The 14,141-nt window shown below is 42.6% G+C and overlaps 1 long non-coding RNA gene across 1 annotated transcript in view; it reads left to right on the forward strand.

Moving 5' to 3' along the window:
- Nucleotides 1-11,580: 11,580 nt before the first annotated feature.
- The window catches only part of LOC138959607 (uncharacterized), a 3,483-nt gene continuing 922 nt past the window's right edge, over nucleotides 11,581-14,141 (forward strand). Inside the window, exons 1-2 of the long non-coding RNA XR_011453754.1 lie at nucleotides 11,581-11,749; nucleotides 13,432-14,141. The exon at nucleotides 13,432-14,141 is cut by the window's right edge and continues 922 nt beyond it. This is a non-coding gene — a long non-coding RNA (uncharacterized lncRNA). The remainder of the gene's footprint in view (nucleotides 11,750-13,431) is intronic.

A 14,141-nucleotide genomic window follows, 5' to 3' on the forward strand; every position in this document is an offset into this window, starting at 1 on the left:
CAATATCAAAGTATAGAAGTCATATGATATGAGTTTTGTTTCGTTCCGATGATCTAAATTCGTGTGAGTTACAGATTTACCTCGTTTGTAGGATTTGGTTGGCATTGTTATATTTTTGTTTCGTTTGCATTCGAGATAATAATGATAAAGCTTTGGCATTGCTGCTGTTATCTACTGAGTCACCTGATCTATTAAAGGCTGACATATAGTCCTATTTAATTAGTTTAATTACTTCCAGGGCTTTTCCCATCGTTGCGGGGATGTATAAATTAAGCTTCCTGCAAAGTTTTAGGTTTGAAGTCCTTACCAATTACGAGAAATAATTAATTCTTTATTGCTATGTTTAGCAACAGTTCTCCAGGACTTGGGCTATTTTTAGACCGTCAACACAGACAGTACAGCTTCGTCAATCCCCGCGTGAAGGAAATCGCTCACCTTCCACGTGCAAAACGTAGTGATATTGACACGCCAGATTAACGCGGTAGCGTATTGTGCTAAGCAGGAAAGCGCTCTTTTCTGTATTCTTGTTAACTTCGCAATTTCCGGAAAAAAATCCACTTTCACTTTGAGACTGTTCTGTTTACATTCGACACTATCAACACCACTTTGCAATACTGAAATAATTTTTTCTGTGTTCGAAAGCTACAGCCAATCGTTAGTATATCCCCTTAGGTACAGTTTTATAACATTATTGGCACATGAAAACAATATGAATTAATTAATGAACGCTACGTATATGGCAGCCTTTAAGAAAGGCAGATAAATACAACCAGAATACTTTCTTGACAGTATTTGCTAAATACTTTGTTCAATATTGAACTCCGACTTTCCTTTCTCTTTAGACATCAAGTACATTAAGACGAGAAGAAACTACACTTCAGTTTATAATCTCTCCATGCACCATCATTGTGTGCACTCGACACAGACCACACATACACAGAAAAGCAAGCATCACGCCAAGACATAAACAATTTATTTTTAACCTGCGATGTCTTTGATGCTGATAAAAGCAAAGACATGTGAGACAAGGGTCGCCAGGCAAGGAATTGCACTTCAGTCTCACATCACTCAATGTTACCTTGCGGAATTGTGCTAGGTCGACACAGACCGCAAATGTACATACAAGCAAGCATCGCGCCAAGATATAAACGCTTTACGTTCGATCTGTGCTGTCGTGGATACCATCGCAGACACTTGAGACAATGACCTGACTTAATGTTCAACTGTGCTATGTTCGACAACAGACCACACATGTACATGAATGCACTCTCCGCGCAAAGACATAAACACTTTATGTTCAACCTGCACTGTGTTTGGTGCAGATAACAGAGCGAGGCACTTGAGACAATGGCCGCCATCATCAGCCTGTGAGAACATGCCGCGCCCTCTACCGAACACTCCCCGACGCCACGCGTCTCGTCAAGGGAGCTAAATTGACTTTCGACTGGTGCAAACTGCTCATCTCCCCTTTCTGATCTAAAGGCCGCTTGGAACCTATTAGAAAGTTTTCTATCACGCAACCAGTAATTGGGACGATTTTCTCCCAGACTTTCCATTAACAGTTAAGGAATGGAAGACAAGGGAAGGGATAAGAAGTGTGGTGAGATGTGGGTGGGGCATGGAGTTTTAAGGATGAGATGTGGTATCAATGTGGGTGAGAGGCACGTCATAATGTGGCCTGGCATGGCATGGTGGCTTGACAAAAATGTACGGAAGGGAATCAGTAGATGTGGAGCAGAAAACAAAAGATGGAGGGGGGGGGAGGGGGGGTTGACAGGGTGATAAAGTCGGTTTCTCGTCGTTAAATTGAGCGGGGTTTAAGAAAATAGCACACGCAAAGAAAAGAGAACACTTTCGAGGGGCAACACATATAATAATTTACAAATAATATTCTAAATAGCAGATGGTGGAGTAGACGAAGGCCATTGCTCTACAACAAAACTTGTTTGTCTTCGGGACAGTTAAAAATGCTACAGCTACAGATGCAAAAACATAAATTGAACTACATGATTTTTTCAACAAGCTTTTGATGTGATTGGATCATAGCCCGTCTTTTGCCAATACAAGCAGGCACATTTTCTGGTAAATGTCATGATTGGAATAGGTAGCTTTGATAGATTTCTGTTACATACTTGTTAATAAGAAAAGTACGGAGAATAACAGATAAAGACAAACAAAAAACAAACAAACAAAAAACTTGACTAAATATAAAAAACAAGAACTGGAGCACATGAACACTGAGAAAAGAGTCTTTCCGAGAGAAATAAAAAATGTTATCTGTTACTCTGAAGACAAATACGGCTTTATCGTGCCAAGACGAAATCCGTAGTGGAGAAAATAAGCAGTCTCGGCGGAAGTCAGACATCGCTAAACATGGAAAATGATAGGAGAGATCACCCAAATGGATGGAAACAACTGACAATCAAGGGAGGTCATTATGTGTCGACTGTACGCTTCACATAGAGGATATGTTTATGATGATTCTGAACTTCACGAAAAAGAAGAACAAGTGTTTGCTTCATCAGATACTGCCTATGTCTCTGCCTGCCCCCTCTCTCTCTCTCTCTCTCATCCCCTTACATCCCCCCCACACCCCTCCGCGCTTCGTTCCAATTGCTCTATACATTTCTAAGCGCACTGCGATGTCTCAATAACTTATATGATAATAATAACGATTTGATAATAGTTTCATGTGGCTGTCAGTGTTTCAAGAGATGTAGTGTCCCGTAACTAATTTCAAAAGTGACACATATAATGTCAGTTTGCGAAATTAATTCAGCAACAAATTCTTCTTCTTCTTCTTTTTCTCTGCATGCATGGGCTGCAACTCCCACGTACACTCGTATTTCGCACGTGTATGACCGTGTTTGTCAACCAGGATGTTGATTTCTACGGTTTTTTCCAGTGGATGGATGAACCCCTCACATGCAATACTCCAATAGCCTGGACTGGACTGACAGAATCTGTGACGGCGGGTGACTGCCATCTGCTGACACGAAAAAGACTGCATCTTTAACACCAAGGTAGGCAGGTCTAGGATACAGATCGAGATGCACCAGACCACATGCAACTGCCCCACGGCCATCCTTACACCCCTGCTGAGCGCTGCATTTTTGGGAAATGTCAGCATTACATGGGCGGTGAAAGAGGTACAGAAGCCATTGTGAAGTGTTGAAGAGCATATCGCAATGAATTCTCTGCGCCAGACGCGTACCACATACAGCGTTAAATCTGCGCTCCCATTTTCCCGAAAAGCTTGCAATTTACATTTTAATTATTTGGCGGGTCCTGCGGAATGGTGCCAGAAGATAACGGATTCAGTGCGTCAGAGGGGTCGCTTGTTCAGCCTCTGTCTCTCAGTCGAAGTTTCATCTGTTATTTTGTTTCTGTGGCAGTCTCTTCCAGAAAAAAACGTTGTCACTGTCTATGTGTCTCTGTAACTACCTCTGAGTCTGTCTGTCTGCCTCTCTGTCTATGTCTGCCTCTCTGTCTGTGCCTGTGTGTGTGTGTGTGTGTGTGTGTGTGTCTCTCTCTCTCTCTCTCTCTCTCTCTCTCTCTCTCTCTCTCTCTCTCTCTCTCTCTATCTCTCTATTTGTGCTACTGCCTCTTCAAACTCGGCCTCCCGCTTTCTATGACTCCAACCAAGTGCTGCTAGTTTTGTTAACCCCCACCCCCCCGCCCCCCCCCCACACACACACACATGCGTGCGCGCAAACACACACACGCCCACACTCGCACGCACACACGTACAGACATAGAGAGGGAGTCTCTTTCTTTCTCAATGTTTCTATTTCTTTTTACACAGCAACTCATTAACTTTTCCGAGGAAGCAGATGCTTCTATTTGAACAACACGATCTCTCTGCCCGCCCCTCTTTTTGTCTGATGTTTTAGCTTCTAAAGTGAGGGGGCATATTTCCTTAACAACTACTTCAAAAAACGCAAGAAATGAAAAACTCTTGGAGAACCTCATTTAATTTTCCTCGGAGAATATTACGCGCTATTTTGTCTTCATTTCATCTTCAGAAATGTTAATGTTGGAATGGTTGACATATTCGCTTCTCCTCTACTCCCCAAAAGTAATACAATGGAAACACATGAAATATTGGTCTACAAAGGCAATACGCAGAATGTGAATATGTTGAGAGAGGAACATCTACCCCCTACCTGAAAAACAAACAACTGCACAATCAAACACACAAATCAACAACAAAAACAAACAAACAAACACACACACAAACTTCAGAAAACAGGTTTAAGTACGGGAAAAAATAGCGCATCAACAATAACGAAAGCAAAATAATCTTTTAGAAAATCAACAGTAAATTAAATATCGATGCACGAATAGTGAAAAATAAAAATAGTTATCTGCAAAGGGCACTGAAGGAAACGTCAACAATGAACATATTCTAAAAGACAAAAACTAAACAAACAAGAGGCGAAGCCTTCAAGGCTCACGTAAGAAATAGACAAACAGTAACACAAACTCAATCACTCCGTCACACATACACACCCACACACACAGTAAGCTTAGGTGACACTGTGCAAGAAAGAGAGACACTAGATCTAGATCTGTCTGTGTCCATGTAGCCTACTTACAGGGACACGACTGCCAAATAGTCTCGGCCCGCTCAAAATAACAATGACCGAGACCACACACACCACGCGAGAGAGAAAGACTACAGGGAGGCATGCCGTCATGATGCATTAATTGACGTCAAACACTTTTGACCGTGACGTAATCTTATGCGAGCTTTATCCATAGTCTTGGATAACCACTCACACATAGACTCGGAAATGTTAAAGTTTCTACCACAGACATACACACACACGCACACACGCACACACGCACAAACGCACGCACAGACAGACAAAGTTACGATCGCATAGGCTACACTTACGTGAGCCAAAAACACACAAAACAAAAACAAATCGAAAAAAAGCTGGTCAAAACATAAATCGTAGCAATGCCTCCATGGTCAAAATAAAATTGTTTATTGCAGGGGACCTTTTTCCTGTTTAATAGAATAAGCAACTCTCTCTCTCTCTCTCTCTCTCTCTCTCTCTGTCTCTGTCTCTGTCTCTCTCTCTCTCTCTCTCTCTCTCTCTCTCTCTCTCTCTCTCGTCTGACATATCTCTTCCTCGTTTGCTTTATTTATTTGCAGTGCTTTCGATCTGTTAGCTTACGACATCAAAGATTTCCCAAGAGCTGATCGGTTGCGACAACAAATGTATTCTTTGGCAGAGGTGCCAGACCTCTTTGATGGTAAGCACAGACTTTGCATGCACCCCGTGTTCGAGAGACAAAATAACAAACGAGTTTAGGTGACATCTGATTTTGCCCGGGAGAAGCGTGTTTGAGAATATATGGTGGTGTGAACAAACAAAACGAAAAGGAAACAGAAAAGGAGGAAGGCGAATTGCAGGTTTGCGAAAAAAAGAACGAGGGGGGAGGGGGGGGGGGGTGGGGGTTGGAAGGGGTAAAACACGCTTACACAGAGGGAGAAGAGAGAAAGGCAGAGGTAGCGTGTGTGTGTGTTAAGGGGGAGGGGGTGGAGTAGTGGTGACGTATGTGCATGTGTAGATGCGAGACAGAGACATACGGACAGAGAGACAGACAGACATAGACTGACAGTCAGACAGAGAGACCGACAGACTGACACACAGACAGAGACCTATAGAACGAGAGAGAGAGAGAGAGAGAGAGAGAGAGAGAGAGAGAGAGAGAGAGAGAGAGAGAGAGAGAGAGAGAGAGAGAGAGAGAGAGAGAGAGAGAGAGAGAGAGAGACTTCTTTTTTCTTTGCGCGTTTGGTTCAGTTGCTTCGTAAATTAATTTAACATGCTCGTATGCCAACGATGTTTTTATTCTGCAGAGAATCGTGACAATTGGCATATTATTGTCTGAGAGTATTCTTGAAGAAACGCGTTTCAAGACGACTTGAGAATGGAGGATTCTGAATAAAAGTTTCGGATTCACTGTTATGTGTACGTGATAGAAAATTGGAAAAAAGTGGCTGATCCGAGCAAAATAAATTCTAAATCTTCTTCTAAGATGCTGTAACATACACCTTTGTTTTGTGATTTTATTTTTATTTTTTAGTTTTAAGCGACCGTTGAAACATTCAGATGTTTCGATTATTATCTAAATCGAAAATAAATAGAATGAATTAATCAAATCAATTTAAATCAGATTTAAAGTGATAACAGCATGAACAGAAGAAAATGCAATAGAAAGGCTTGTGGAGTCCCCGCCCGTTTGGCCGCCCACACGCACACTTGCAAACACTATGACACTGGTTTCATGTACAATCCCCCCACCTCCCCCAACATCAACACCAACACCACCTTCTTCCCTCTCCCTTGCATGTCTCTTTTTATCCCTCTGTCTCCACATATGCCTCTATTCCCAATTGCCTCACCCTCCGCACAAACATTCAAACGCACTCACGCACGCACGCACGCACGAACGCGTGTAAGCGCTCTCTTTGTCTTTGTCTCTGTGTCTGTCCGTCTCTCTCTCTCTCTCTGTACCTCTCTCTTGCTCTCTCTTTCGTGCTCTCTGTCTGCATGTATCTCTACCACTCTCTGTCTCTGCCTCTGCCTCTGTCTGTCTGTCTGTCTGTCTGTCTGTCTGTCTTTCTCTCTCTCTCTCTCTCTCTCTCTCTCTCTCTCTCTCTCTCTCTCTCTCTCTCTCTCTCTCTCTCTCTCTCTCTCTCTCTCTCTCTCTCCCCTTCCCCTCCCGCTCTCTCTCCCTCTCCATCGTCACCTCTATCCCCGTCCTCCCTCGCCTGTTTGATGGCCGCAGGAGCGGTCATCTATTGCAATGCGTTCGGAGATTTGACATGTCTCGTTTTGTTACCCTTCTCACGAGATCAGTTACAGTTTCTCTCTCTCTCTCTCTCTCTCTCTCTCTCTCTCTCTCTCTCTCTCTCTCTCTCTCTCTCTCTCTCTCTCTCTCTCTCTCTCTCTCTCTCTCTCTCTCTCTCTCTCTCTCTCTATTATTATGATTATTATTCATGAAGCATGTAATTTTGAAACTGTGTACACCCCGAATTGAAATGGGCCCAAGGCCTAATCAATAAACCATCCAGACTCCAGACTCCAGACTCCAGACTCTCTCTCTCTCTCTGTATGTATGTCTTTGTCTGTGTCTCCCTCTGAGTCTCTCCGCTTCTGTCTTTCTATGTCTGTCTCTGTCTATGTGTGTGTGTGTCTCTCTATCTCACTCTCGCTCTCGCTCTCTCTCTCTCTCTCCCATCCGACTCCTGGCACACAGGTCAAAGCAGAGGTTAACTTGAGGGCACGTGTACCTAGCAGGAGGGGGGTGATTCGGGTCAGAAGTGGGGTAAAGCACTTTGGTCTTCAGTCTTTGGGTTATAGCTTTTAGTGGAGAAGATGCCAACATGAAATTGCACTATGCTCTACTAGTTATTGAGGGGTCGAGGCTCATGAGATCAGTTACTTTTTTTTTGTTTCGTTTTTTCCTCCTAATTTGTGCATTTTCACAACAGGCTTTTCTGTTTCTGAGTCGGTCACATTTTTGCTCACCCCTGCCAACAATCTCAAACCGTAACAGCACAGAATATCGTCCATACCGGCAATCAATTATTACCATGTCCCAAATAGCATTGTATCTCGTTGGTTAAACACATCACAATCTTACAACCACCACAACGAAGACCAAACATCAAAAACAAAATTTACAATGTATTTGTAACACCCTCTTCATGACGCTTTCATCAAAACGATCACAAGTACATGCACCATGCTCTTAAAGTTGCATAACCTACAACCCATGACCGCCAAACCGTCTCCTCTCTGTAACAGCAAAACTAGTGTGAAACATAAGTAATCAATTTGTCCACTTGACTATATTCACAACAGGGACCTATCACTCTTCTTTGCATGTGTTTATGCCTACGGATTTTCAAATACTCTGCAACACATATAACCCAAATTCAACATGTGCCCGTACAATACCGCTTCTTTTATGAAAACATTGCTTCGGCCATGTTGATTTTAATCAACCAATTTTCTTGTAGTACTTTCAAATCCCTCCCCAATCCCAACACAACTAAAGATGTTCGATTTTTGAATCCCACTACCAACCACTACAGTAGCTACTGACAGTACCCAGGACAGCAAAAACAGTGTGGACGAAAAGAGATTGGAAACGCCATGTATGATTGATTCGTGGTGGCGTTTTATGAAGTATTGCCTCGTCTGTCCCCCCAAATCTGTTCGCCGCGGTGGGCACCCCCTATAGACAGGGCCGGGGTGAAAGTTGGACAGTAAATAAAGAAGATAGACACTGCGGTAGACAAATAAGACAGTGATGCTGTCAGGATGGCTGGGCAAAGTCGATTACTGTGCGGATAGTCTAACTTTTTTTCTGTGTGTGTATTGGTGGGTTTGTGTTCTCTCTCACTCTCTGACTCCCTCTAAGTCTCTATCTGTATCTCTTTCTTTCTCTCTTACTCTTGTCGCTCTGTTTGAATGAGATGGTGTCCTGGAGGGTCAGCGATGGTTTGGTGTGGGTGAGTGCGGGTGAGGGTAGTGGTAGGTAAAGTGAGATGACAACTGAGCAAAAACACACTACAATTTACCGCTATTAGTCTACTATATGTGGAGCTTCTATGAACAACCACGCAAAATAACCGAGAAATCGAAGAAAAGCTGAAAAATTTAGTGACATACCAACAAAAAGACATACATACTTGCTGACAGACAGACAGACTGACAGATGGCCAGACAACGAGCCAGCCAAATCAGCAGACGAAGATTAAAAAGGTGTAACAGGCGAGAAGCTGAAGAAGTGACGGAAAGAAACTGGCCACACGCAGTCGCGACGCATCCCAACCCTCTTATTTTCAGTCATCATGGTCGCCAAAAGCTGGCGAGGAATGGGGTATGGCGAAAAAATAAACCTCTTTAACGCCAACTAATTGGGACTCCTTGCGTTTTATGCCCGTTGCCCCGGAAACCAGAATACGAAGTCTCGCGACCCGCCCCGATATTTTGCGAGATCTTAAAGCTTGTACTCCCCTCAAGGGTGTTCTTTTCTGCGGTGTTTTTTTCTGACTCTCTCTTTATTGATGGTAGTCATGTTATGTCTCTCGTTTCTTATATATGGCCAGCTTCGATGGATCCATAACCCTATGCCAGCGCTGAGAGGCCAAAGCTAGACTGAGAACATGAAAGAGTGACGAAGACGCCAAGAAGGAGAAGCAAACACATAACATGTTCTTGGAGGAGAAAATCCAAATGGCGACGAAAATGACACAGGAGAAGCAGCGCGGACGTTTATGCCTAAATAACATGGCACCCACAAGACATAAAAGATACATCTGGATCTTTTTTTTATTTCAGCTGTAAAAGAGTAGATATAAACAGGATCAAACAAAGTCACTAAAGGAATCACTCAGGAGGTGACAGCTACTAGTCGTAGGAGGATGCATCACGAAGGAAAACACAACAAGAAATAAACAACTTCCACTTTCGAATATACTTCTTCTACTCGCTCGTCAACTTTCTAATATTGAAGACAGCTGTACTTTGAAGGCAAGCTGATTCGACACGTATTTCGCACATTTCTAACCTGTCTGTCTGTCTGCTTTGTCTGTCTGTCTGTCTGTCTGTGTGGCAGTATGGTTGTCTGTATGTATGTGTGTTTGTATGTCTGGCTAGCTGGCTGGCTGATTGGCTAGCTAGCTGTGCTGAGACAGAATATAAAGTAAGTCGCCATGATTGGACTAAACTAAGAAACAAGTATGCTGAGAAAAACATCGGGTCAACTGTTATTTCACAGTTTCTTCAAAAGCTTTGACACAAAACGATCCAGTCGAATCAATTCAGGACATTGACGTTTACAGCAGACAGGCTAACAATTCCAGCAGACAACCTGATCCCACAGACGCACCAAAATAAAAAGATCTGTCGTTGAATAATAAAACAGTTTTAGTGTGCTTGTTTCCCAGGCTACTTCTACGTCCTCCTAATTTTACAAAAGACGTCTCACTTTGCGAAACTCGACACCGCGAAACGGTCATAAAACCGTAGTACTGGAAACCCGACCTTTTAGCGAGTGGACTGAAACTAAAGCTACAACCTATGTTTATGATCTGCGATAATGTAAGTGAACCGAGAGAGCTGGATCCATTACGGAAAGCGTTATGATTGCAAAGGATTTCCTCTACGTAATCCTTTTACATCGGACGTTTGCAAATAGACTGGCCGAGATTTACGAGAGGCTAATGTTCTCGGCGACCCGCGAAGAACATGTACTTATGATTCCACTTCTCGTAGTTTACCGAAACTACGTGATTTGTGAGATGCGCACACCGCCGGAAACACGCCATTCCCGTACGACTTCCGGCCGCCATAGCAGCTTCTCCAAAACCGGTCTTACTTTATCAGGTTAATCCTTCCTTTTAGGGTCCTTTTTTCCTAACTTGACTGATTTATTCCTTCGGTTAACCATTTGTTTTGACCTGCGGTAAGTGTATTTTCCTTATTTGTTGTCGCAAATGCTTAGAATTTGTTCGAACAATGGACAGCACTGAATCAGTGCCTGAAATCCAAATCCACGCGGATGAAGTGGATCAATTGTTAGACTTGCCTTGTTCAAGTCAAAAGGACAAACATGTGTCAAATGAAAAAGAAGGGAAGAAAAAGAATCAGAAAAAACCTCGGTTAGAGGCAGTGACCATTCCAATCAGTGATTGGAATAACATGAAAAAACAAAACGAACGTATCCTAGCGCTGCTAGGTCAGGGCCAAGGCCAGACCGAAGGCGAATCGCCTGATGATCATGGTTCGAAGATGACACAAAGACAAAAGCGAAAAGCAGAGTCACAAGAATCTGGAGACGAATCTGATTCGTTCGAAGATTATGATGATCAAATAGAATCGATGATCAGAGTGAACGAAGGTGAAACTTGTGGTCAAACTTGTGGCACTAGTAATTCTGACACTGAAATGGCAGAAATAGAACAAGAGTTCGACAATGCTGAAAAGCTTGCACCAGAAATACCGGAAGGTATCGCGAAGCTGGTTGATGAGACCATGGCAAAAGGTCAAATTTCAGAAGAAAAAATGAAAGAAAAAATGAACAAGTATGCCAGACCTAAAAACTTGAAGGTTGTTGTTCCAAAGGTCAATCCGGAGATATGGTCAATACTTGACCGTGCAACAAGAGGTGCAGATTTGAAACTACAGCAGTATCAGAAAGCGCTGTGTACAGCGACCTATGCACTCACAAACATATGGCAAACCATACTGAAAAGTGAATCACCCGAAATTCGGGGACTCATGAAAGGTGTAGCAGATTCTATTGCACTTGTACAGAAAACAAACCATGATCTGTCAATCGACAGAAGGGGAAAAATTTCAAATGCTCAACTGAACAAAAAGTACAAAAAACTTGGTTCTGCTGAAGTTCCAATCACAGATATGTTGTTTGGCAATGACCTGAAAGCTGCATGTGCAAACATTGATACAACAGCTAGAATGGGCCTGGGTCTCAGTCAGTCAAGTGGAGTAAAAGGTCAAAAGTTTTTTCCACAAAACCCCTTTGCAAAAAACGATTGGAATTGGAGGCCAAGAGGTGCAGGAAGAACCTGGACACCAAGAGGCAGAATGAGAGGGAGAGGACCTTACCGTGCACGGGGCAGAATGAACTACCGCGGCAGCGGACGAACCGAGTGGCAACAAGGCCAGCAGTAGCTCCACTACCTTCTCTGCCAAAATCTGTAAGTAAAGATACAATACCTAACCGCCCTTTTGAAGCAGGTAGACTAAAAAAGTTTGTTCAAAAATGGGAAGAAATAACATCAGACCCATTTATTCTTGACATGGTGTGCGGTGCTGATATTCCAATAGATGAGTTTTCTGACTTAAATTCTGAAAATCTTTCTTACTTGAAAAATCAAGTACAAGGAAATCTATGGACAAAAATGGATTCGGAAATTGAAAAACTGTTATCCTTGGGAGTTATTGAAAAATCGGTGCATCAGGAAGATGAAATTATCTCCCCTGTTTTCATGGTCCCAAAACCTGATGGCTCCTACCGTCTCATTTTGAATCTAAAAAAGTTTAATGATTCAGTACAATATGAGCACTTTAAGATGGACAATCTTACGTCAGCAACTCAAATGATGATAAGAGGCTGCTACATGGCTTCAGTGGATCTCAGACATGCATACTACTCTGTACCAATAAAAGCAGAATGCAGGAAATACCTCAAATTCATGTGGAGAAACAAACTTTATCAGTATACCTGCTTCCCAAATGGACTAAGTAACTGCCCTCGTTATTTCACAAAGTTAATGAAACCAGTCTATGCCACACTCAGATCACAGGGATATTTATCCACTTCCTTTATTGATGATAGTTATCTGCAAGGTAATTCTTTTGAAGAGTGTGCAGAGAATGTGTCAAAGACAGTGAAATTACTCGATTCACTGGGATTTATTATCCACACAGAGAAATCAGTTCTCAAACCCTGCAAGAAACTGAGGTACTTGGGGTTTCTTTTAAACTCTGAAGATATGACAGTTACTTTACCCCTGGAAAGAAAGCAAAAAGTTGTGCTCGCATGTTCAGAACTGAAAAGAAAGAAGAGGGTGACCATAAGAGAACTGGCACAAGTTATAGGCCAGTTGGTAGCAACCTTTCCAGCTGTTCAGTGGGGCCCACTGTTTTATAGGAGTTTAGACAGACTGAAATCCACATCGTTAAAATTTTCTGCAGGAAATTTTGAATCGCTGACAAGCTTGACAGATAAGACAACAGAAGAACTAGACTGGTGGATTGAAAATTTAGATTCCTCTTTTTTCCCCATTGAAAAAACTAATCCTGAAGTTGAAATCCAGACGGATGCTGCAAGTTCAGGTGGTTGGGGAGCTGTTTGTGGTCAAATTAAGACTGGAGGGCGATGGTCCGAAACAGAAATGAATTTGCACATCAATGTTCTAGAAATGATGGCAATTTTGTACGCTTTGAAAAGTTTCAAAGAAATGATCACAGGAAAACATGTAAAAGTCTTGACAGACAACACATGTGCAGTCTCCTATATATCCAATATGGGAGGATCGCGTTCTCCAGATTGCAATAACGTTGCAAAACAAATTTGGATGTGGTGCAAGGAAAATGGTATTTGGATATCAATTTCACATATCCCAGGAATACTGAATACAGAAGCTGACGTTTTGTCAAGACAATTCAATGATCGTACTGAGTGGAAATTGAATCATGATATTTTCTGCAAATTAAAAGATCGTCTGCTGAAGCCAGACATCGATCTATTTGCATCACGATTAAATTTTCAGATGAAACCATTCGTGTCCTGGATACCAGACCCAGAAGCCTTGGCCATTGATGCCTTTACCCAAGATTGGTCAAAATGGTTAATATATGCCTTTCCGCCTTTCAGCTTGCTGCAGAAAGTGCTCAACAAATGGCAGCGCGACAGAGCGGAAGGAATCTTGATCGTTCCAAAGTGGCCTACGGCAGTATGGTACCCCCAGATGTTGAAAATGCTGACACAAGAGCCTGTTCTTCTTCCAAAGGGAAAGCTTACCATTCATCTACCACATACGCAAGATGTGCATCCGCTCCACAGGACTCTGCAACTTCTGGCTTGTTGCTTATCAGGAAATCCCTCGAAGCAAGAGGAGTTCAAGGTGAGACTTTCCAAGTTATCTGGGCATCGTGGCGACCTTCAACCAGACAGCAGTATGCCTCCTACCTCAGCAGATGGAGCAAGTTTTGTGTGCAGTGCCAGTGTGATCCCCTTCGTCCGACTATAGATGAGGTGTTACAGTTCTTGACTAAGCTGTATGAAGATGGCTTAGGATACAGTGCTATAAACACTGCAAGGAGTGCACTATCTGCAGTGGTTATTCTACCAGACAATAAAACAGTAGGATGTCACCCTTTAGTAATTCGATTTCTAAAGGGAATCTTTGAACTGCGTACACCACAACCAAGATACAATGAAACTTGGGATGTAGACAAAGTTTTGCAGTTTTTCAGAAACATGGGTGAAAATTCTGAACTTTCATTGAAGGATTTGACTTTAAAATTGTGTTCCTTGTTGTTGTTAATTACTGCCCACAGAGTGCAGACAATTCATTTGATCAG

This window comes from Littorina saxatilis, linkage group LG2 (assembly GCF_037325665.1).
Source record: "Littorina saxatilis isolate snail1 linkage group LG2, US_GU_Lsax_2.0, whole genome shotgun sequence".
NCBI lineage: Eukaryota > Metazoa > Mollusca > Gastropoda > Littorinimorpha > Littorinidae > Littorina > Littorina saxatilis.